Here is a 26,447-nt window from a genome sequence, read left to right on the forward strand (position 1 = left end):
TATCTTTGTTGTTAAAAAGAAACATAATATACAAATTAATAAAAACATTTTTTTATTTTTTTAAACCATTTTTTTTATGCCCCCCCCCCCCTTTTAATTAACTTTAATTTAATTAAATTAAATTTTCTGTTTAATTAATGTTTTGTTTTGTTTTTCGAGCCAAAAAATAATATCATACATTTTTCATGATTTAAGAAGACACCCACTAAAGTGTCATTCAGGGTAAAAATCTTGTCAGGCATTATTTACTACAACAAATCCTAAATTTACATAAATTTACATACATATTGTGTTACATGGATGCCGATTGTAACATTATACAAACCAAATTTTGACAATTTTTAGTCTCCAAAAACGTATTTGAAACTAAAAAGGTAGACACTTTACGTACATTTAATGATTCATGAACATCAAACCATTTTGTAAAATTTCTTTTGATTGCAGATATTCTTAACGTCTTTGAACCCATAATGCATATGTGTCTCTCCGGTGTCTCGGGCAAAAGTAAAAAAAACCATAAAAATGCACTTGACTCTTTCCATTTTCCCAGCCTGTTATTCAACTCCATCCCTATCTATAGTTTATCTCATCTCATGCTGGACAGCAATTTATCAGCAGAGGTATGTTTTGATGCGTTAGTGTTTGCATCGAGAACGTGGTGTTTCCAGACCCGCTGATGCAGTGAACCTTCACAATACGGGTGTTAATCCATCTCTAAAGCTATGAAAACTTGCTGTCCACACAGACGACGATTGGAGTTTTTTGTTTTCATTGTGAATGTAGTTAAAAGAGAAAACAAAATAGCAACTAGGCCGTTACTCTTAGTGACTATAGCATCGGTTTAAGTTGACCCAAACCAGCCCTATATGTGCAGTAGAGGGGTCTTGGCTCCATACAGCCCTGAAGGGCGACGGATAGTCACGGGGTTCTAATCCCGCGCCTCACCTGTACGAAACTAGAGGGGCGTTTTAGTGACTGTCCCCTTTGTGAGGGGGTGTTATTGGCGGCTGTGTGGGCTCGACTTCTTAATAGAAGGTTGCGAATGGTTGGCAGTGAAATCTCCGCTTTGACAGATTAACATGCCACAATTTAACACAAACCTTCCAAAAATGATGCTCCCCCAAAAGAACACTGTGGGGGCCGGTTTCAAAGCGCGAGGGAAGGAGGTGACAACGGAGCAGAACGGTCTTTCATTTAGTGGACCGCGTCATATCAAAAAATCAGCAATATGGATCGCCACTCAAGAGGCGAAACCCAGCCTCGGTGGGTTGGGTCGGGTGGTGGGGGGGGAGGGGGGCGGTTTTTTTCTTTTCAATTTAGATGAGGTTTTATTTTCTGGTAAGGTGGCCGATGGTTAGTTATTGACAAACATTTCTTCTCAAGGCATGTGTAAGTATCAACGTGGGAGTACTTTCTGTACCATCATGATTTGATTCATATCAATTCTTGGGGTCACAATTTGATTATGAATCGATTCACGTTTTTAAATCACGCTTCACGTTCTTCACTCAATTGTTTGGTGCACGCTGGACATCAAACAAAACAGTATTTTGATACAAAAACACGCCAGTCCTATAGATTCAAGAAATCAGTTTGACTACTTAAACTTCTTAATAAATTAAAATATATTAACACTTCCCCAAAATTACAAAAGATCAATATTTAACAGTTAAATGTTCTCATTATATTATGGACCCAAATTGCCCTGCACTGTATTCACTGTAGTGTTCCTTTTTGAGTCCGATAATTTTTCAAGCAATTAAAAACCATGAACAATTGAAGGGTACTCTGCAGGGAAATAATGAAAATTTTATATCAGCTTTAAAATATCGGCAAAATTTTCTAATTCGGTTTAGTAACGATAATATTAAAATGAACATTTTTATTTTTATCGGCTTAAAAACCGATACGGGGCACGATATATCGTGCATGCCCGAATTATATATAAAACTTTACAACACGTTGATTGTATTTGTTTTTTACCTCCTGCATTGCTGTTGCTATTTTGTTGCCGACACACATACATGTTATTGTTATTATTATTACCTATTATAATATTAACTATTCAATTCAATTCAAGTTTATTTGTATAGTGCTTTTTACGATTCCAAATCATTGCAAAGCAACTTTACAGAAAAATAAGTTTCTTACCATATATTTAGTAGTAGCTGATAAGTGGTGACTGTCAGTTTATGTGCATACAGCAGAAATGTTCAGAAAAATGCAATAAAAGACGTTAAACAAAAGCGATTAAACACTCTTAAACAGCGCAATTATACAATCAAAACTTATAGCAAAATGTGGTGTTCTGTCTTTGGAGTTAGCCTCATCTGAAGGTTCTCTGAGGGGTGGCATCATCCTCTTCTAATGTGTTTTGGATCCAGGCTGGAGCTGTGTGTAAATACTAGTTACATCCGGGCCAAACAACAGAGGCCACCAATAGAGACCATTACTCGCAGGAGATGCTGTTCCAGCCAAGTAACACTTACATCGTTTAAGCCCACGCTACAATACTCCGGCGCATTTGATCAGATATAACTGCAGTCCAGTAGCACGACGATGCATTATTTGATATGCTTGGCTCAAAAGCGGTGTGTGTTTAATCTAGATTTACACAGCGGCAGTCGTGTCTGAAACCCCCGAACCTTTCAGGCCGGCTCTTCCAAGAGTTTGGGAGCACAAAATTGACGAAAAAGCTCTACCTCGTTTTCGTGGCCTTTGCTCTCCTTCGGCCCTACTAACCTGTCCATCGTTTTGTGACCTTAGCGAGCCTGATGGAACCGCTCTGCCGTACTTGTCGAAGACCAGTTAGGTACGTAGACCAGCGGCTAACCACCCCCCTTACGACGCGCCCTTATAAGTAAGTAACTAATATTTGTCCTGCTGACCCCCCCCCAGCCGCACCTTACCTAGGGTAGCCCAGTGCAAGCGCCTTGTAAGCTATTGGCCGGTCAACTGCACCTCCCTATTCTTCTTGCCATCCAGGTAAGGACTCTACCCGCCCGCGCCCTTTCTACCGAGCCCTCCCGTTAGCTTGTTTATTGAGGAGGCAGGGACAACCCACCTAGCAGTAGGCATTACAATACCTAGGCTAGAGGGCAGAACGCTCCACCCCAGGAACTAGCTTTTCTGATCCCCAGCAACAGGTAAACATGTCGTAAGCTTGGCAATGTTTCTAAGATGGAAGAATGCTGGATTTTGCCACATGGGAATATGATTTTCACAACGACAAGTTACGTACTAATCTCCCCAACACCAGCTTTTTGACGTTAGAGGAAGTAACCAGTATCTCCGTTTACTTGCAAATTGTAATCTAGTAGCTGTCTGTCCTTTGTGTAATGTTTTTTTGGTCCAATACAGTAATTATCTCCTGTCTTATCCTGAATGTTAATAGGAGAAAATGAGGCGCAATCCAATTTACCACAATTTTACCACACACGTAGCTTACCATAGCTTAGAGTTTCATCGGGTCTCGTTGAGCGATCTAGTTGAGTGATCATCAGCATAACAGTGGAAACTTTTAATCATGTATTTTCGTAAGGATGATTTTTACAAAGGGGCAACAGGTATATTGAAAATAGCAGATAGACCTAGGACGAATCTCCTGTGGCACTCCCATATTTTACTGGTGATAAATGTAGATGGATCCCCATTTAGACTAAACAAAGTGGTTAGAGATCGGACAGAGGTAGGCTCTAAAAAATCTTAAAGCCTGCTCCTCTGGATAACTGTATAGTTTGGAATATCTATGAGTTGTCATGATCTATGCGTGTCGAACACAGCACTAAGATCAAGTCATCAATTCACAAATCTCTAGAAAAGAGATTTGTGAATGATGCAAAATGCTAAAAAGACCCTAATCATAAGCATTATAAAGAGGGTCAAAAACTGTCTTTATGACATTCTTAGGTTCAAACACATCAGTGTGTCAAGTTATAATGTTTTCCGTTATTAAGACATAAAAACCGATTCGCTTTGCGCAGCAATGCAGTTTGAAAAAGGATTAGGTCTATTTTACGTCTGCATATTTGTGGTACTGTTGCATCTCCACTAGTGGCCTCAGAGCATTTGAGCCGCGTGTGCTTTGAATGTTTTTTTTTTTGTGTAGATGTTGATGTAAATAAAAATTAAAAAAGACACGATTCCAGGTCTGTTTACAGTAATTAAGTTGTCCTAGCTCATGATTTATGACATATGGAGGAAAGCGCTTTTACAAAGAGAAGAAAGGCAAGGAAAATAACAGGAGCTTCCTTTTGGCCCAAAAGGCTTTTAGTGTTTACTGTGTTAACTAAGAGATATCAGACCAGTGTTGACATATGGCGATGATGCTAATAATTTTGTTAAAGTTGTGTAAACAATTTCCTCCAGTGCTGAGTAGTGGGTTAAATTATTCAATTTCCATTGTTTGTATGAATGTCAGAATTTTCATTTTCAATTTCACACGATCCTTCAGAAGTTATGCTGATTTGGAATGTTGAAAGATTTTTGTTTGTAGAAACTGTGAAACATTATTCGGGATATTTTCTGCATAAATCCTAAATTAAAACTAGATAAAAAATTTTTTAAAAAGTTCAAGACAAACTTTAAGTTGGCTTGAGAAAGCCTGACCAGAAAGTTTTGAAAAGCTGTAAGTTTAAAAGTGGTTTCAAGTTTTCAGTCTGCAAATAGTTTGAAGTTTAAAAGTAGTTTTGAAAGCTTAAAGTTTGATAGATGGACAGGGATAGATAGAACCGATGGATAGATAGCATAGATAGGACAGATAGATAGACAGACAGACAGACAGACAGATAGACAGACAGATAGATAGATAGATAGATAGATAGATGGATAGATAGATAGATAGACAGATAGATGGATAGATAGACAGACAGACAGATAGATAGACAGATGGATAGATAGATAGAAGATAGATAGATGAGACAGACAGAATAGATGGATAGATAGATAGGAACAGACAGACAGATAGATAGACAGATAGATGGATAGATAGACAGACAGATAGATAGAACAGACTGGGATAGATAGATAGATAGCGCTAGAAAGATAGATAGATAGACAGATAGATAGATAGATAGATAGATAGATAGACAGACAGATAGATAGACAGACAGATGGATAGATAGATAGACAGACAGACAGATAGATAGACAGATGGATAAGATAGATAGACAGACAGGACAGATAGGATAGACAGATGGATAGATTAGATAGACAGATAGTATGCTAAGGTCCTCAGAATGGTTGCTAGGAGGTGCTTTCTGTGTGGTTGCTAGGGTAGCTTGTTTGGGTGCCTTAGGTGTTGCTATGCATTTGCTAGGGTACCCTGGGCCTGTTGCTTGGGTGTTGCTATGACAGTTTTCTGTGTACTCTGAGCAGTTGGTAAGGCATTGACTATGCAGTTACTAGGGTACCCCAGGGGAAGGTGGTATTGCTAGGCTATCCAGGGGTGGTTGTTAAGGTGTTACTGTGTGGTTCCTAAGGTACCCTGGGTGGGTGCTAGGGTGTTGCAATGTGGTTGCTAAGGTCACCTGGGATGGTTGGTAAGATGTTATGCTATCGCGGTTGCTAAGGTACCCTGGGTGGTTGCTAGGGTGTGTTTGTTGCTATGTGAGAGAAGTTTGCTAAGGTGTTATTCTGGGGGTTGCTAGGGTGGTGTTATATGGGTTTTGCTATTAGTAAAGGGGTGTTGGTTGCTAGGGTGTTGCTTAGGGTGTAAAGCCTGTCCCGTGATTAGTTGTAGAGAAATCCAACATCTCACCTGCTTTCCAGATTGAGCGGCTTTTCACTAAACAGAGCCGTGGTGCACTGAACAAGCAAGGTGATATCGTGTTGATATGTTCCTAGGATACAGATGTTTAAGTGATGCAGCTGCAGTGGTGATGCCCCGTCCGCCTCACAGGACCGCAGTCCGCCAGTACATTCTGAGAGAGGTTCAGGAGGCCGCCGTTGAACAGACTGAGCTTCAGGCTGTGATGGCCATGGAGTGCCAGTCCTCTACTCTGGGTAAGTGGCCCACTTATTAAAATGAACCAGCAAGCGGTTATACTTGCCTTATAATGCGTCCTGTGGACAGTAATCTTGGTGTTTGCAATGATTAAGGTCACAGTAAAGAGTGCAATCCATGTGTGGACACTGATCACCAGGAGAGCAGAGCGCATTCTAGAGCGCCGCGCTGGGAGCTCACAGTTATACGGCTCCACACTTTCCAGAGACCAGCAGAAGCAGATTGCTCAGGCTAAAGGGGGGGGGGGGGTCTATATGTCACCTTAGTCTGTCGATCCTTAAAAGGAGTAGGTGCACTTCCAGAATAAAATTTCCTGATAATTTACTCACCTCCATGTCATCCAAGATGTCATGTATGTCTTTCTTTATGTCGCAAAAAATTAAATAAATATATTTTTTTTTGTAAGAAGTTATAATTTTTTTTCCCCTAGTTAATGGTGTTCTACAATCAACTGAAATCATGAAAAACATGGCAAAACAAGAAAAGAAAAAGAAGACCACATTTTTAGTGCCATATAAAATCCATTTATTTTTTCCCAAGTTCTGTGTTTTTCGGTTTTTACTTTTTACTTTTTTAATCAATCAAAAGCATGTTCTAATCCAGTGAAGTCATAAAAAGAGTAAACAATTTAATAATATATAGTTTTTTTTTACAATAATAGGGGCTATGAAATTTTTAATGTTTTCAGTATTTATGATTCATAATCAAAACATATATCTAACACTCGTCACTATGACCAATTAAGTGTACAGCCCCCAAAAAACTCTTTCATTCCACATTTATACTGTAAATTTGCATTTTTAGAGTGGGATTCCTTGATTTGTCTGTCGTTTTCTGCATCGTGGAAAACATAGGGAATATATCTTTACTTCTTCCCAGTGTTCCCAGTGTTTCCACACGGCCCTGTCGCTCTTGGTCCTAAACGCCCATCTGGCTAAATGCGTTCAGCTGCATTGTGGTGATGCTGCTTTGTGGTGGGCTTGTGTTTATGTGTTTCGCGGCTGTCGGTCAGGGTTAGGAACTGTCGCGATGCGTCGCTTTAAGGATCTGTCTGAAGACCGCAGCGCGGTGACGAAAACTCTCCCTGACCGCCAGCGTGGGCTTCTGTCAGTGCTCTGTGCTGGAGACCCGACCCGGAGACGCTCTGCTGGCCCACACCACAGAACCTACCGGCGGAGGTGAGGGACTGCTTCATCACACAAGTTCACAACAACTCCTTGGCGCGCTCCCTTTCTGCGGTTAGTCTGTTTAAAGGGTTAGTTCATCCCAAAATGAAAATACTGGTCATTGAGCAACAAAAGACAACAACTTCCGGTTGTTGGCCGAGAGTTTTTACTGACTTTTAGATGTTTTCATGGTTGTTATATACACTCAGGGGGCGCTAATACACATCTTCTGAATGAGTGCACAAACCTCCCGAACAAAAACACACATGAACAGGCCGGGCGAAACGAGAGATCTTCTTATTGTAACAGATGCATATGAAAATAATGCGATCACAGGCAAATACCGCCATAAATGAAAACTGAAAAAAAAAAGAAAAAAAAAAAAAGAATGCTTAAGCTAGAATAAACTACAAATTTTATGTTTAAAAGTAGAGGCTTGATCTATTTGGTGTATGCATATTCACTATTCATTACAGCAAATATACTGGACTGGCCATCAAATTTGGTGATAAATCAAAACGCTGGCGGGTGGTGGCGGCAAACTTAAAAAAAAAACTGTGCAGGGCAAGAGTTAATTTAAAGCAGGTTATGTTCAGGAATCTGAGGGGAAAAAATTTTTTTTTTAAAAAATGAATATTGACAATCAATCAAATTAAGTTGTCCAAATGAAGTTCTTATTATTACTAACCAAAAAATAAGTTAAAATTGAATAAATAAATGAATATATTTACGGTTGGAAATTTACTCAAATATTTCTCATGAACATGATCTTTACTTAATATCCTATTGATTTTTGACACATAAAAGAGAAAATGGATAATTTTGATCCATACTATGTTGTTGTTGGCTATTTCTACAAACTTATACCTGTGCTACTTAAGCCTGCTTCTGGTGGCTGCAGGGACACATATTATCCTCTCTGCAGTTATAATGCAGCAGCGTTCGACTGAACCACTTACAGCTGCTGCACGAGATGAGACCACATTTGTATCATTTTCTCTGTCATGAAAGAGTGCATTTGTGGATATTATTCCTCCTTTATTTACGCCAAAACGTTTACTCTGTCTAAATGTGCCTCTTAAACCTGCATTACTGATGCGTTCCTGTCTCTGCATCACACGTTCCCGTCCAATAAGCCGACAGAAAGCGTTGTAGCGTTTACAGCCATGTGCATCTTTCAGCTTAAAACCAAGCGATGTACCATTTTCCTTGCATTCGTTAAACCGAATTTTTTTGTGAGTGCTTTCTTTTTAACCGTATGAGCCAAATGCTATGGCATACATGATTGTCAGTTGTGTTGCTGTCTATGATAGGGTCACGAGACGCTCTCAGATATAAAAAAAAAAACTATCTTACTTGTTTTCAAGATCGACGGAGAGGGGGAATTGGAGGTCTTACGGTAAGTGACATTACTATTTCAATCATTGTTTGAATACGTTTGTGGTACGGTCATTCAGGAATGTCTGCAGATTTGTGCAGTCGAGCAGGCAACAGAAAGCAGAGAGAGTGTGGAGTTTATGCTCTGTCCTGGTTTTATTGCATCCAGATTCAATGTTTCACCATCCCGTCTGCCAGATCCTCACTTGAGAGAGACCTGAGCCATGTTATCAGCTAGCAGCAGCCCGAAAATGATAGAGTCTCAAACATATTTAAATAAATACGTGTCTTTTATGATTTAAGATTATGGTAATCATAAAAATAAAAAACTTCGAAATCTAATATGCAAAAATTTCTGTTTTATATATTGTTTGTATTATACATTTTTTATATATTATATTATAATTTTTAAACTATATATACATTAGGGCGGCAGGCCGAAGTAAATATTTTATTGATTCATACATAAAATTATAAACACTAAACCTTGAGGCTTACAAAGGTAAATGGAACCTAAAGAAGATAATTGAGAACATTCTCAGTTTTTTTTTTTTCACTTCATTGCACCCACGCGGAAGTCACTGGTAACCAAAATAGCTTTGTTACCATACTCTTCAAAAAGGCTTTTTTTTTTATGTTCCACAAAAGTAAGATAATGAAATTGCATTTAATATTTGTAAAGTATAAATGTACATTGTAATACTAATACACATCTGTATGCTCTATGCATTTTATGCTTTTAACTATAAATGTTAGAGAAAGGCAGCTCTCATCCCAGCTAATATAATAAAGGATGTATGGACTTTTTTATACTTTCTTTATTAAAATTCATGACAAATAATAAAAAATTTAGTTTTAATTTTTTGAGTAAAAACTTGTAATAAATAAAACCTGTACAATTTTTTTGCTTTCTAAAAGTAAAAAAGGGCAGCCTTTTATCCCCCCCCCGGTTAATATTTTAAAAATAGATGTATTTTTACATTTTCATTAAAATTAGAAAAATAAAAAAAAATTTTTAAAAAAAACCAAAAATTTTAATATTTACCCTTAGGTGAAAAGGGGGCATTTTCCTTATATTCAATATAGGGCATTTCCTATGTACTCTTTCCCTAGGTTTCGCATAGGGAAACTTTACCTTCCCACTTTGTTTTTCTAATAAAGCCTTTCAAAAAGCCATCAAGGCATAACCCCACGATAACTGCAGGCAAACGCCCCAAAACCTGCTAAATCGCCCTAAAACCCCCCAAAAACAAGGGGGTGGGCAAGGAAAATGGGAGTCCGAACTCCCAAACCTTTCCCCTTTCTTTTCCCCCCCTTCTTTTTTCTTTTTCCCCCTTTTTTTTTTTTTCCCCCCCCCTTTCCCCTTTTTTTTTCCCTCCTTTTTTTTCTTTTCCTTCCCTTTTTCCCCTTCTCTCTAACCGGGGGGATGAGGCTCCCTTCTCTGCTGTTTATAGTTACGGGGAAAACGGTAGAAGGTGCAATGTTCTTAGTGTTAAAAGCTTTGGTCTGAATGAGATGTAAATTAGTTTAAATTAGGGGGATTTTTAATCTGGCTGCCTGCACAGGCCAGAATACCCCCCGATCCCTCAGGGGTTTTTATATCATGTTTTTACAGTGACCCAAAAAAATTTGAAAAATATTAAAAAAAAAAGGGATTGCATTAGCAAAATATTAAACCAAATTGCATTTTTAAAAAAAAATTTTTGAGTAAAAAATTGCTGTTTGGAAACATTCTGCATTTCAACATTGGGAATCATGTTTTGGATATTGATAAAATCTGGGGAGAACGCCCTAAAAATCACCTTTTGGGCCAATTATAATCACCCCTGGTTTTTAAAAAGTTTCTTGTTTTTGGGGTTTTTAGTGTCCCCATCTTTGATTAAAAGGAAAGTGGCTGCTCCACAATTTTGGGTATTTTTATCAAAAACATTGTTTTTCTGTTAGGTTGTCATTATTTATAGTCTGGGTTCGGTTAAATAGATTTTTTTTTTTACTCATTTGCCTCTTTTTTGGGGGAAAAAAGAGACTTGATGAGGCAGGGCCCCCGGAAACGGGGAAACTTCATTTTAGCCCGAGCAGCTGGCCATACGGCAAAAAGGGCGTTTCTATCTTTTTTGGATTTATTAATTACTTACCTCATTTTAGCGTGGATTTAGGGTAACATTCTAAAAAACAAGAGAAGTTATAAATGATTATGAAACGACAAGGTATTCAGTTGCAGTACTTTAGCTTAATGGTGGTACCCTAATGAGTCTCTTAACTTAATCTTTTTCTCTAAAAATGCTCATCTTCACAGAAAGCAACTAGGTTTTTGTGATTTTTTTCAGGGGAGTGTGGTGGAGATAGGGCTGGACTCAGTTTGCCTCTGGAAACCAGATTCAAAGCTGGGATGCCTATGCATAAAGATGTGGCGGTAAGAGTCACAGCAGTCCACTACATTTCTTTGTGCAAGTATGCCTAAAGTGCACACACACAAATTGTAAGTGTGTATATGAAAAAATTTATTTGCAAAAAAACAGAATAATTTTTTAATTTTCAAAAATATTTTTTCAAATTAACTCTTCGTGTTTATTTTGAGTTTTTTTTTTGTTAATTGAATCTTTTTCTTTTTTTATTATTTATTTATTTATTTATTTGTTTAATTTTATTTATATTTATTTATTTATTTTATAACACAAATTAACTCTTCGTATATATATTAAATAGATTTTTATTTTTTTATTTTTTATTTTAAAATAAGTTGTTTCTTTTTGTTTTATTACTTGCACCAGGTTCTAATGTTAAAAGTAGTTAGGATGGTTAGCATTGGACAAAAGTTCTATTTGGTAAAAAAAAAAAAAAAAATCCCTGAATTGTTTGTAAGCATGCTTAAAATGATAATAAATTGTGAGTCTGTATTTATATATTTATATTTTATTTATTTATTTATTTATTTATTTATTTATTTATTCTCAAAAATCATGTTTTTTTTATGATGTTATGTTTTTGTGTTAGTTAGCTGTAATTGTCTGTTATCTGTTTTAGTGTTCTGTTTTTGCAAATTAACTCTTCAAACATCCATATATATATATATATATATATATATATATATATATATATATATATATATATATATATATGGCTGTCTGACGCCTGACTTTTTCATACATGCATCATGTCCGTGCTTTAGTTTCTCATGCATGCGTGAAAATGTTCTTGGTTGCACTGGAAAGTCTCATTGTTTTCAGCCCTGTCTGATTTTCCGAGGTTTGATATAATGTTGTTGTTCTTCCAAGTTTGACACTATCAAGCATTGCCTTTTGAAGTAGTGACAAGCTAACCTAGAGCTCACAGAGAAGCCGAGCAGTTGGCAAGCGTGTAAAGCGACAGAGCTGGTCTGATTTATGGATGTTTGACGTTTCCTGTGTGTTGGTTGTTCTTTAGCTTTTTTGCCTCTGTGCACTGTAATCATAGTGTCTGGAACAACTTCACTTCAGTGCCGTATATCAGGTGTGTGTTTGGTAAACACAGCTGAAAATTTTATTTTACACCCTTTAAAGAAACCTATAATTATTTTCACAGGTAATTAATAGAGTTAGAGGGTCAGATGAAGATGGAAGAGATGTGCTTTTATTTGTTTGTTGGAGATGGATAAGGACTGCTGACGTACACCCTTTAAAGAAACCTATAATTATATGAATGGCTCTGATTTGCTCAGACGAGGAGATCTGTTACTGTCTCGCTCGAGTTCAGAGCCACCCGTCTGCACAGATGATGAGCCCAGCGTGAACGTGTTCGTCTTCACTCGGTGCAGCACTCTTCTCCAGCGGCTGTAACACACTGCTCGCTCCTGGTGTCAATCAATCATGAGACAGTAGTTTTTTTGTCCTAGTAGTATTCCTTTTTCGTTGCAGTCCGCTGTTTGTGCAGACCGCTGTTTCCTCAACCTCACACACAACACACACACTCACACACTCACACACACACACACTCACTCACTCACCTCACTCACTCACACTCATTTTCACACTCACACACTCTCTCTCTCTCTCACACACACACTCTCACACCTCACTCACAAACACACACAATACCACACACTCTACTCCACTCACTCTCAACTCACTCCACACTCCACACCCTCTTCTTGGTTAGAAAATTGTGAAGAGCGTCTCAGTCTGTGCTTTTAGATTATTAGAGGTACATGAAATATTGGTAATGAGCATATTGATTTGTTTGTGTGTGTGTTGGTAGTGTGTTATTGGCCTATTCAGTGTGGTGTTTTTGTTAGTTAAAACTATTAAATTGCAAAAAAAAGCATAAATATTAGCTAAATAAATGAAATATAGCAAAAATATTTTAATTAATGCAATCGGATACAAATTTGGTTGAAATTTAACTTGTATGAAAAAATTAAAATAAAATAGAAACCTTGCCTTGACCAATAACGGAGATAAAATATTTTAAAATGTTAACGTACTGTGAAATAAAAATAAAGCTTAATAAAACATTTAAAAAAAAAACTAATAAATATGACAGAAACACACAGCATTGCTAAATGTAAACTAAAATATAAATGAGTACTGAAAATATAGATGCTAATTGAGTATGTTAATAAATACTTTAATTAATACTAAAATAATACTGCAGTCGATTTGGGATATTTAATTATTTACATTATTATGCTCTGTTTTTTTTAAACTGTAGAACACTCACATTTAATATTTAATACATGAAGAATTAATTGACACTGTTTAATAACTTTTTTTTAAACTTAATCTCAGACTTAACTTTAATTTTTTCTGATTGATTGATTGTTCACAGAATAGTTTAGAATTAATCATTCATCAACCCTAACATAGAAAATAGCTATCAGCTTATCTCTATTGGTCATTTTTAGAATAATTTCTTCCTTATTTAACATGCACTTTAAATATTCAAACTGCCACATTAAAGCAAAAATTTGCTGTTGATTTTGTGTAATTAAAAAATTATAATTAAAGTGCCATTTAAATGCTTTAATCATACTGAAATTGCACAAGTGACTTGCGTATTTAAAAACAAGTTGATAATGGGGTAGGCCTCAGTTTCATCCAGCTTGTCTCGCATACAAGTATGTCTATGTCACTTTCTCAGCTGCTTAGTTACTTGGAACAAAAACAAAAACTGCTTTTAGCCTGATTATTGTATAACGTAGTGAGATTGAACGGTAGGCCTGTGCGGTCGCGTGAGGAAGGAAATGCCTAAACGCCGCTTTCGATCTCCACCAGCCTTCCTGTTCTGTATTCTGGCCTCTTTTGGCTCCTCATTACAGTTCTGTAAATCGTTTTCACTTTCATCAGCGTGATCTATGTTCCAGTAACCCTGTCGCACATCACATCTGTCAGCTCTTGATCTAGGTGTGTCTTACACACACGCCACCCACAGTCCTTCACACGACTCGACCTAGAGACGGTCCTCTCTCCTGATCTTCCTTTGAAGGCCCCGGAGATGCGGTTTCTCTGGTGCGGGGCCACTTGTTGCCATCCAGTGGAACGCTGCTGTTCTGTTGTGGCTTCAGTCTGAAGCGTTCATCTGATGATGAATCTTCCTGAAGCCTCGAGTCCCAATCCGGCTAAAGCGCCCCTTGTAGACCAGCCATGGAGGATATAATGAATTAGGTGTTCACTCCAGGGTTCCGCGGACCCTTGACCTGTGACATCATCAATCAGGAGCACCTACACTTAGCTGAAGTGCAGGGGCCAGAGGGCAACAGACGGTAATGCTTAACAACTGTCTATGAGGCTTGGGGATTGATTTCCAGTTGTTGTAGTTTTTATTTCACCCTGTACTACGCTCCGATGATGTGTTTGCATGGCGTTCGCGATTCAAGGGAAATTTGGTTTAAGCGTATACCAGGAAAAAATAAATACCGTGTGAAAAGAAGACGAGGGGGCCTTACACATATGGAAAGAATTTTTTCCCTCGCCAGATTTGCCTGTACACTAACGCTGCCCGAGGGCAGATGATTTGTCATTTCTCATCCTTCTGTAGCCAAAACGAGCACAAAACACTCCTGAGTCAACCATCGTGCATGATTTTTTAAAATAATATTTTGTTGTTGTGTGTGAGTTTTTATCATTGTTTCTTGTTTATCATTGAACATACACTATCGTTAAAAAAATGGGGTCAGTAAGATTTTTTTAATGAAGTTTTGAAGCACACCGAGGCTGCATTTGTTTAATCAAAAATAGTGTTTTTTAAATTTTTAACATGTATTTTTATCTTATAAAATTAAATGATGGGTTATTAAAAAATTAAATGATAAAATTAAAAGCAGAAAACAAATTCATTACTTGAAATAAAATATAAAAAAGTAGTTTTTTCAGCTTTTCATGTTGTTGTAGTTGGGAAGGATATGTATGTTTATTTATCGTATCGTATATGTATGTGTGATGTTTATTTATATATGATGTATTTTCGGGCATCATGACTAAGTCTTCAGTGTCACATGATCTTCAGAAATCATTGTAATATGTCGATTTGCTGCTCAAGAAACATTTCTGATTCTAATCGATGTGCAGCTCAATATTATTGTGGAAACTGTGTTAATTTAGTTTTTTAAGGATTCTTTAAAAGTTCAAAAGAACAACATTCATTTGACAATTTTATTTTATTTTGTATTTATTTTTTTTACATTATAAAGGTCTTTACTTTCACTTCTCAGTAAATTTAATGCATCCTCGCTTTTTTTTTTTTTTTTTTTTTTTTTAGATTAAACCTACTGACCCTAAACATGTGAATGGTTGTGTATGTCAATGCTGCTTGTTGGTAATAAAAGTAATAAAGAAAACCCAATAAATGTGTGCTATATAAAAAGCATTTTTTATTGTACAATTGATATTTGCATGCATCGCCATTGTTAGCAAAATCAAGTCCGGTAAATGTCAACACTGTATTGTCACTTGCACAAGGAGACAAATGATCTTCTGGAGTGTGTGTGTGTGTGTGTGTGTGTGTGTGTGTGTGTGTGTGTGTGTATCTGAGAAAGGAGGGGAAGGACACCTCTGTTGTAAATCTTGTGTGTAGACAGCACGCGCCTGCAGCTCTGTTCTGAGTTATGAGACTTGAACGTTTTAGGCTTTTATCAGCTCTCTCACTCTGCTTTTATCCGCTAAACTGATTTATGACACAACGTTCTGCGTGTAGCTCAAGCGCTTCTCCTTGCAGATAATGAGCGGGGAACCTCGGAGGTGCTGTAAATCTGAGTAAACACACAAGCACACACACCTGAGCTGTCGCTGTTTTATGAGGTTAAGTGAGAAGAGGTCACCGAAGGTAAACGCAGAGTCAGAGGTCACACTGTATAGAGTGACGCTTGAGCTCTGGATTAAGGATTATAGTGGCGTTTTAGTGCGTTAATGTGGTTATTATTTTTATATGTGGGTATGTTACTTTTTGTTTTTTGTGGTTTGTTTGTGTTTTTTTTCTATTTATTCTATTCTATTGTATTCATATGTATTCATTCACTCTGCAGCTGTAGTGAAGGGCTGGGTGATATATAACCAAACACTAAAATTAAAATGTTTGATGTGTCTCTTTATCTTTATGCATATGTGTATGTATGTGTGTATATGTATATATATATATATATATATATATATATATATATATATATATATATATATATATATATATATATATATATATATATATGAGTATAATATATATATATATATATATATATATATATAAATATATATAAATAAATATATATATATATATATATATATATATATATAAATATATATATATATATATATAAATATATATATATAAATATATATATATATATATAATATAATGTGTGTGTGTTATTATCGATATATAAGATAGATATATATATTATATCTTATATATAAATATATATATATATGTATATATGTATGTATATATTATCTTTATGCATTTGTTCTAAAATGAACTTTTTTATTTTTTTTATTTTTTTATATTTCATGTGTATAAAAGCATCTTAGCTCGCTGGGGTCTTTTTGTAGCAATCCAAAAAAACATTGTATTGGGCAAAATTTAGATTTTTGTTTTATGTTCCCAAAATCATTAGGATATTAAGGAACGATCATGTTCTATAAAGATATTTTGTAACTTTCCTACTGTAACATGATAATCAAAACTTAATTTTTGATTAGTAATATGCATTGCTTAGAAACCCCCCATTTGAACAAACTTTAAGTTACTTTTCTTTCTCAATATTTAAAATTCTTTTGCTCAGTCAGATTCTGCGATTTTCAAATATTGTCCTCTCTAACCAAACCATACATCAATGGAACGCTTTATTTATGCAGCTTTCCAGATGATGGATAAAACTTCAATTTGAAAAAAATGACACTTACTTACTGGTTTTTGTGGGCCAGGGTCACAAATATAGGTGAGAGCGCGATATCATATATATATATATATCTATATAATATAAAAATATACTAGTATCAGTATATCTGCCAGTGTCTGCTGTTGTTAAGTCTGCAGTGAGGTGTGCTGTGATTGAGCCAAGCCAGCATCAGATGATTAATGCTATTCTTCATCGGGAGTCACAAGCAGACTGGATAAACTGATGTGCTCAACACTGCCGCAATCTGCTTCTGTTCGCGGTTTGTCTCTTCCCTAACCCTTCACTACTTCTGCATTCCTGTGTTCCTTGGTCTTTCATCTGTTTGTTTACGATGCTCTCTGCAGGTAGGACTCTGTTCCCGAGTTTCTGTGTGCCGTTTTATGAGGATGGCTCTCTGGTGTTATGGATGTTCCCATGTAGATCCCATACAGCTGTCTGAAGGCATCTGAGCGGTGGTAGAGCGTTTGATGTATGTCACAACAGAAAAGGCATCTCCGGGTCTTCAGAGAAGATCCTTCAATCCTGGACAATTGACAACCAGCAAAACCTTCAGGTGAGATCACATTCTTCTGCCCTGTTTACTATCGTAATGCATTAATTAAGAGAAAAATGTTTGTCTTTGAAATATTTTAATGTAGTATCTACCTTTTTTATATTTATCTAGCTAGTATTATTATTAACCAATACCCAAATATCAATTTATGCATTGTTTACGATACAGCCTTTCTTCAATCCTGCCGGCAGTAAATTATAGGGCTGCATGATGAAATTGAAGTAAAACTGAAATTGCAATATTGCTACTGCAATTATCAAATTACACAAACTGTGATTTTATTAAATAAATACACAAACTGCAATTTTTATCAGAAAAATCAGTTTGATTTTTTTATTTTTTTTCTCCCCAAATCATGCTGTGTTAATGCATTGGTTTAGAACACCAATAATTGCAAATTGCATTAAATAAAAAAATAAATAAAAAAGAAGCGTCAGAAGAAGTTTTCATCCAAAATATCTTAAATTGTGTTCCGAAGACAAACAGGGTTTTTTAGTGGAGTAACCCTTTAAATCTATATAAAAATCCTCCTCAAACTTTGCTGCCTTCCAGTATTTTTTGAAGTTGATATTTTATAGGGTTGCAAAAGGTGGAAAAATTTCCTGTAAATTATGGAAATATTCCTGAAAATTTGGAAACTTTCTAGGATTTTTGGTATATTCCAGGGAGTTTGGAAAGTTTCAGAAATTTACTGACAATTCTTCTCCACCCCTTTAAACCCTAATGTTTTAGATATGTAACTGCAAAGTCAATTTCAGTTCCATATTATTATTATTTATTTATTTATTTATTTATTTATTTATTTATTTATTTTTTATGAATATTAATATGACCATACGTTTGTCACATTATGGAAGGATTTATTTTTTATATATATATATATATATATATATATATATATTTTGCTGTTATTATATTATTTTTTTTTTTTTGTATGCAAGAAACAAGAGGTGCCAGAAGTCTGGTATCAGCTATTTCTGACCATAGTAATATTAGTCCTTAGAGATGTTATTATTATTGTTCGTTGGTTATTGGTGCGCCGGCTATTACGTGCTGCTGGTTCTCGGTCCAATTAGTAACTGGTAATTAGTAACCCTGACTGTTTTGCAGCGGTGTGCAATGTGGCCATGCTTTGAAAGTATTTGGCTAGAATATAAAGTTTCCTCGGGTCTCGCCTGGATAATAAATCGTCTCTTTTACTTTAGATTGGCGGCTCTCAGCTACACCGTGATGTCATACTGAAGTCCAGGGGCCAGATTTGGCCTCTTCTCCCTACAATACTCTTGGCGCATACAAATGCTTTTATATTTATACAGCATTCTTAAAAAACTGAGCACACACCAGAGCCATGCTTTATCTTGTGCATAACACTGTACTCATCTGAGTGTAATGCCTGGATTAGCAGCCATATATTCTCTGCTGATTTCCTCAGGTCTTACGGGTTCAGTATTTCATAAGCGCTTGAGAAATCTGTCTTGAAAAGGCTCTTGATAGTCCTGTGCACGCATTGATATTCTTTTCAAGCGCTTTAACACATGGAATGGATGTATTGAGAAATGTTCCCAAACCTTCCCACTCTGTTTTGTCAAGCAATAAATCTGCGGTAATAAGCGCTTTATTCCGCAAAATAGGAGCTGTATCGACGGTTCGGTTTATTTTGGGTATGTCAAAAAAGAAAGAATTGATTTAAAATGTAATTCTTGGCAGAAACCGCCTTACAAAAAAAAAAAAAAACAGAACAGCTTGATAAAAGGAGGTCAGTGGGGTTTTAAAGACCTGAAAGTGCAGCGCAGGGTGTGACGTAAAGCAGACGCTGTGAGCTCTTCCCACAGACGTACTTTTTCTTGCGGAGGTAGAGCTGGGGTAATAAAAACATCAAAACCTCGCAGGCTGCTAAACAAACAGCCGCTGTGAGCTCTTAAGGAGCAGTAGTTCACGGGGGAGGCTGAGGAGGTTCCACCGCCCGCCTTCACGGGCTGGGGAGAACCAAAACCTCCGCACCGTTTAATTTTTTTAGCTTTTTTTTTTAATTTTTTTTTTTTAGTATACACTACTAGTCAATTTTTAAGGTAAGATTTTTAATTTTTTTAAAAAGAGGCTCTTCTGCTCACCAAGCCGCTTTTATTTGATCCAACGGAAGCAAAAACAGTAAAATTGGGAAATATTTTTTTTTAAAATAACTTTTTTCTTTTTAAAATATATTTTAAAATACAATTTTTCCAGTTATTTCATAGCGTTTTTTTGCGTCGACTCCCATAACTTCGAAATAATTTAATATTCTGTTTTGCTGCTAAAAACTTTTTTTATTTTTTTTTTTTTTTTTGAGTAGATTTTTCTAGTTCTTTGGGAATAGAAAGTTCGAAGAACAGCTTTTATTGAAATATTATTTATCTAAATTTTAAAAGCATATTGAAAATAAAAGTTTAAATTTTAAAAAAAAAGAAAATTCCCCCCAAAATAATAAAATAAATAAAATTTTTATATAATTTTGAATGTTAGAGGTAATTAAGTTAAAAAAACTTTTTATTTCAGTAAAGTGATGTGATCTTTTTATTCATCAAAGAATCCAAAAAAAAATTTACTAACTTTTTTAAAATATCAAAATTTAATAAAATGTTTTAGCACCAAATCAGCATTTTTAAATTTCTGAAGACAGGGACACGAAGACGGGAGTAATGATGGGGAAAAAATACTGTCCATCACAGAAATAAATTAATTTTTAAAAAAATTTAAATAGAAAGCAGATATTTAAATAGAAAATAATTTCACAATATTACTGTTTTGCTGTGTGTGATCAAATAAATGCAGCCTTGGTGAGCATAAGATACTTCTTTAAAAAAAAAAAAAAAAAAAAAATTTTTAAATTATCCCCCTGTCAAGAACTTTTGACGGTAGAGTACTTAAAATTTTTGGAAAATATTTAATTAGCAGTTTGCATTTTTAAATTGTAGGTTTACAGTTTGGCCCAGAAAATTAAAACAAACCAAAATTCAATATTTTTGGTTGTATATTTAGATATTAATTCGGGGCGGTTTTCACTAAAAAAAATTTTAAACTCATAAATTTATCCTGTCTATTTTTCCCCAAACAGGTATGTAAATTTTAAATGAATACCCCTTTTAACAAAAAAAACATATTTTTTTTTTTTCTGTAGGAGCAAAATTTGGAAAGAGAACAGCAAAAAAGTTTATAATGCTACAGAATGCATTTGAAATGAATGCTGTTTTTTTTTTTTTTTTTTTGTAACAACAAAAAAAAAAAAAAATTTTTTTCCCAAAAAATTTTAAAGCAGCAAAAAATTTCAATATCAAATTAGAAGAAAATTCGTTCAGCAAATCATCATATTAAAATGATTTCTGTGGACACTGACATGAAGACGGGATTTTGATGTTTAAAAAATGACCCAGGTTGCCTTAACGGGAAAAAATTTAATTTAAAAAATTTTGGTTTTTTTAAAATAGTAAATTTGAAACATTATTAAAAAAAAAATTTAAAATTTTTCATCAAAAAAATTTGGGCCCTTTGGGGAGGTAAAGCTTTTTTTAAAAATAAAAAAAATAAAATGGTATATTATTTAAAAAAAACCTTCCTTTTTTTGTTTTTTTCTTCAAAAACATTTTTTGTACATTATGTTTCTTTTATTTTGTTTTTAGCAATTATTTTTTGCACAGAAAAATGTAAATATGTGCATTTTTCTCTCACTTTGTTGTCATTTTGAATGAAAAATCTATTTTTGTCAGCAACTGTTGCATTTTGCTGAAAAACCATCTGTACAGGTTTTTAAAAAGAGTGTGTTGGTATCACTTGCATGTTGGGGTCGCAGCGGTGTGTGTAATGGTTTTAAAAAAGGGAAAGACTTTGTTGATAAATTTTTTATGGGGGGGTCGCGCTCCTGACTAATGACAGATGTGGAGGACAAAATTTTAAAGGGGGAGGCGAGTGGGTTTAGGTGTAAAGATTTGTTAAATCAAGCTGGCTGTTCTTTTCAGCTTTTGGGGACGGGCGCATCAAGGTGCCCTCTCCCCATCTCCCTTACTTTTTTGTCCCCACATTCCTGCACCTTCTCAATTAAACGGCCCTCCCTCTGCTTTCACACCGACTCTGGCTTCAGGGATCTTACTGGGGGATTTTCAAAACTAGAACTGCAGGGTTTTAAAAAATGATAATGGGAAAGCAATCAAAAGTGAAAGGGGGGAAAAAAAGGTTTTGGGAAAAAGCAAGCACACCCCTCATTTTACTGGACAGTCAGGGTCAAGGGGGCAAGGTGAAAACTGGTTTCAGTGATAGTTTGAGGCGATTCCTGCGGGGGAAACAAATTTTGCATTTAAATTCCCATTAGTTGCGCCAAAAATCGACACTTAGCTTTTTTAATTGGCATCCCAAATTGTCTCAGGCATCGCTTTAAAGAAATTATCGGCCTTTTTTTTTGGCCCAAATTGGTTAGCATCACCGGGATTTTTAGGATTTTTTCCCTTGACCGAAAGACAAAAAAATAGCGGCTCTGGACCAAAAGAAGTTTAAAGTTGGGTTTTTTTCCCCAAGTAATCTTTTCAATTTAAACAACTTTTGAAACCCAAATGAAAAATCACGCCTTCCAAATTCAAGAAATGCTATTTGGGTTCCCCCAAAAATTTTTTCTTTTTTTTTTTTTAAAGCACAAGTTTTAACGTTCAGTGGAGGAGTGCATTTAAAACACCAGAGAGAAAAGGACTAGAGAGTTAAGAGTTTTCAGCTCAAAGGTGATGAGTTTTTTGACCAATTCAGCAAACTGTTAGCAACGCCTTTTCAAGACCGGGGGAAAGCTTAAAACGCACATTGGGTGTGTTTTTTTGGGCAACCCTTTTTATTTTAAGGTCCAATTCTCACTATTAAGAAATCATTAACTATTACTTTTGTCTCAATGAACTCATAATTTGCTGCTTGTATAATTAGTAAGGTACACTACAAGACAAAAGTTTTGGACAGTAAGATATTTCATGTTTTTTAAAGAAGTCTTATCTGCTCACCAAGCCGTATTTATTTTATCCAAAGTACAGCAAAATTTTGAAATATTTTTACTATTTAAAAAACTGTTTGCTATTTGAATATATTTTAAAATGTATTTTTTCCTGTGATTTTAAAGCTGAATTTTTAGCCTCATTACTCCAATCACGTGATCCTTCAGAAATCATTCTATTTTGATTTGCTGCTCAAAAAATATTTATTATTATTATTATGTTGAAAACAGCCGAGTATAATTTTTTCAGGTCTCTTTGATGAATAGAACGTTTACAAGAAAAGCAGTTGTCTGAAATAGAAATCTTTTGTAACATTCATCAAAGACGACACATTAACACACATCAAAGAATCTGGAAAAAAAATGTACTCAGCGGTTTTAAAAAAAAGTTTCTTGAACAGCAAATCAGCATATTAGAAGGATTTCTGAAGGATTATGTGACACTGAAGACTGGAGTAATGATGAATATCTCAAGTTTAAGAATATCTTACGCTTGTAATAACCAGATTGAACCACAAGTGCAAAAATGCCAACTTATTTCCAATTTCAGGACTCTTTCGTTGGCACTCCGTTAGACTTTGTGTAGTATAACCAAGTAAACGTATATCTTCCAGTCCACCGTTGAGCCAAAGGTGAGTTTTGAGGTTTGTTTTGGGAAAATCTCCAACAGAGCATGCATATGTGTTTGTTGCGTGCACAGATGACCTATTTGCTATGTATCCCCCATCAGGAATCAATAGTCCAGTGGAGAAATGAAAGATAGTTCACAAAGACTGAACTCTTTGAAGTCTGCGAGTTCATTGAAGAGAATATGGACCCATGGAGAACAGATTCCATAAATGAAAGCTAATAACCATTCTTAAACTCTAAAGGCTGTGTTTGAAATGAATGCTTCCATATTGCATTCGAACGAGAACGAATATGGGACAGACACCATTAAATGTGTGTAAAAGCAATAGCCAGATGTGCTAATGTACCAAGACTTTAGAATTAAACACAGCCCGTAATGTTTAATCTCTAAACTTCTGTGTTAAAAAGAGTGAAAGCTGTAGGAAAATTGTAGGGGAAAAAACACAAACGAAAGTGTGTCAGTCTGTAAATCAGGCTTTTCTAATGGTTCTTTCTCGATATAGGCCTCGCGGCTCGCTTTATAAACACCCATTTACCTTTTTTATCGCTTTGCTGTGACCTCTTAATTAAATTAATGTATTTTCCTGACACAAACTATGGGAAGCATAACAAACACAGATAGACACATTAACCCATCATTATCAGCTCTGTAATATGGACCAGATGGGCGTTTAGTTCAGGCATACCAACCTCGGCTCGGAGCGATTCATCTTTTCGATGTCCCTCTTGGCCGCAGCATGCAAACCAGTCTCTCCCTTTCCCTTTGTGGGAAAGTTTCAGCTCGCAGTTGACATCATTACCGTGCACCAGAATTTCGATTTGGGTCAGGAATACCTGACTGGCTTATATCTTCCACATGCAGGAGTGACTGGCTCTGATTTTCCAGGCAGAAAAACAGGAGCACGCGACAAATTCTTCACTGTCTTCTAGCATGAGAGCCATTAGGTCTCTCCGGACACCGGCTTATGAAGTCAATTTTACGCTGTCCAGTTCGATTCCAGCTTTGGGACCAGATGCCTCCGTGGAGAGACACACACACAAGCTTAGCACACGTGTGCGCTATTCTCCAGGAAATACCTCGAGAACGTCCTCAGAGGAGAGATTGGTAATACGTTATAATACGTCACATTGTTGCCCATTACTGAGATTTATCTGGTCTCCGGCCGCCGTAGATCACAGAGAGCAGGGAAGGTAATCTTTAGCCAGCGTTTGTTGACCAAACCTTTCAATGCAAATGTAATTCACCAGAGACTGTTAAAACAACAAGGCCTTCACAAACAGAGCAGTCCTTGCTCGGTGACAAGGTAACCCTAACATCTAACGCTCAATCCAAATAGCGTTTTGCTCGTGATTGAATGTTTTCGGCCGACGATTGAGGCTTCGTATTTTCTCTGCCAGGTTCAACAGCTATTTAGCGTTCATTTGCGGCTCAATCATCAGATCGGCCTGAAGGCGGCTGGTGGGAATCGCTCTCGCTCTATGGCCTGATCTTTTTATGGATTTAAATTCGCTCTTGCTCAGGTCATTAAACAACAAGCTCATTTGTTTCTGGTAAATAGTTTACGCGTCGTGCATTTAAACGGTAATCCTTTTTTAGCCGGCGCATATGGTGACAATTCTTTTCAATTCAAGTTTATTTGTATAGCGTTTTCACGATACAAATCACTGCAAAGCAGCTTTACAGAAAATTTACGTTTCTGTTTTGAAGTTTCTACATTATATTTAATACAAGTTTATATGGCAGAAATGTACAGTAAAAGTCATGCAGTTAGTTAATGATGTAATCAGACTATAACTGCAATGATCATGTGTGACCCTGGACCACAAAACCAGTCTTACGTGTAAATTTTTCGAAATTGAGATTTATACATAATAAATAATCTTTTCATTGATGTATGGTTTATTAGGAGGACAATATCTGGTCGAGATACAACTATTTGAAAATCTGGAATCTGAGGGAGCAAAAAAATCTAAACATTGAGAAAATCATCTTTAAAGTTGTTCAAATGAAGTTCTTAGCAATGCATATTACTAATCAAAAATTAAGTTTTGATATATTTATGGTAGGAAATTTGCAAAATATCTTCATGGAACATGGTCTTCACTTAATATTCTAATGATTTTTGGCATAAAAGAAAAATTGATAATTTTGACCCATACAATGTGTTTTTGGCTATTGCTACAAATATACCTGTGCTACTTAAGACTGCTTTTGTGCTGCAGGGACAGATATGTTGCGAAACTCATAGCAAAATTAAACTTACAGCAAAACTTTTAGTTTCGCATCTTATATTCAGTTTACGTCCTTGCATAGGGATCCCGACGGCACCATCCTGCATTTGTCTATCGCGGCTCTTTTGGGTTGATGTCTGACTTGTGTTTCCTTACAGATGCACGACTCTGTTCAGATGACCAATCCTGGGGTCTCCCAGCTACGTATTCGTGCCGACGGAAAGATCCTCGCGACGGCAGGATGGGACAACAACATCAGAGTGTTTGGCTTGAAGAAACTGAAGCCATTGGCTGTTCTGCAACATCATACTGACATGGTGAATACTGTGGCCTTCTCAGACCATCAGGACCCCCCACAGAGACTTCTGGCCGCGGGGTCCAAGGACCAGCGGATCAGTGTGTGGTCTATTTATAGCGAAAGTTGAGTTTGAAAGACAGAGGCCCACTTTACTATTTCCTTCAAACTGATTGTTGCAAATTACTCTGAGCTTTATTTACATGCTTGCACATGGGGCTAATATATTTTCTTTGAAATGAATAGATAAGCACTTAAAATTAGTGGGCAGGCTGCCAGTCCGGAGGCGGAGCTACAACAAAAGTCTCACTTAACTTTTTTTTTTTTTTTATATAATCACTTGAGGTAGTGCTGTCAACGTGGTAATCGTGATTAATCGCGAATCCAAAATCCAAAGTTTTTTTGGTTATATATGTTATATATATGTGTGTACGTTGTATAGTTATATACACACAACAGGATATATTTGAAAATACTTACATTTATACATTTATATTTGTCAATCTTATAGATAAATATATCCAATATATAAATAATTTTCATGCATATTATACACACACGTGTATTTATATAATACATAACAAATAGACACAGTAATACACCCCATACAACGACTTTCGTTACTTACTGCCAAATGGAATGAGTTTCTTATGGTGAAATGCCCGTCGAACTCAACCAAAACAGCTAATAAACCTCCTCCTCCAAGTTTGGTTGCAGTTTGCCACACCCAAGCAGATAGTTAGCTGAACGTGTTTTATTGTCCAAAGGCAGAGCTTAAACCGCCGCTCCGATCTGCTTGCTTTACCCCGGGCCTGATGTGCATTCAGTA

At 36.0% G+C, this 26,447-nt stretch overlaps 1 pseudogene; it reads left to right on the plus strand.

Annotated features, from left to right (window-relative positions):
- Positions 1 to 5,879: 5,879 nt before the first annotated feature.
- LOC122137411 lies at positions 5,880 to 25,803 on the plus strand (annotated as a pseudogene).
- Positions 25,804 to 26,447: the final 644 nt, after the last annotated feature.

Source organism: Cyprinus carpio, chromosome B5 (genome assembly GCF_018340385.1).
Source record: "Cyprinus carpio isolate SPL01 chromosome B5, ASM1834038v1, whole genome shotgun sequence".
NCBI classification, from domain to species: domain Eukaryota; kingdom Metazoa; phylum Chordata; class Actinopteri; order Cypriniformes; family Cyprinidae; genus Cyprinus; species Cyprinus carpio.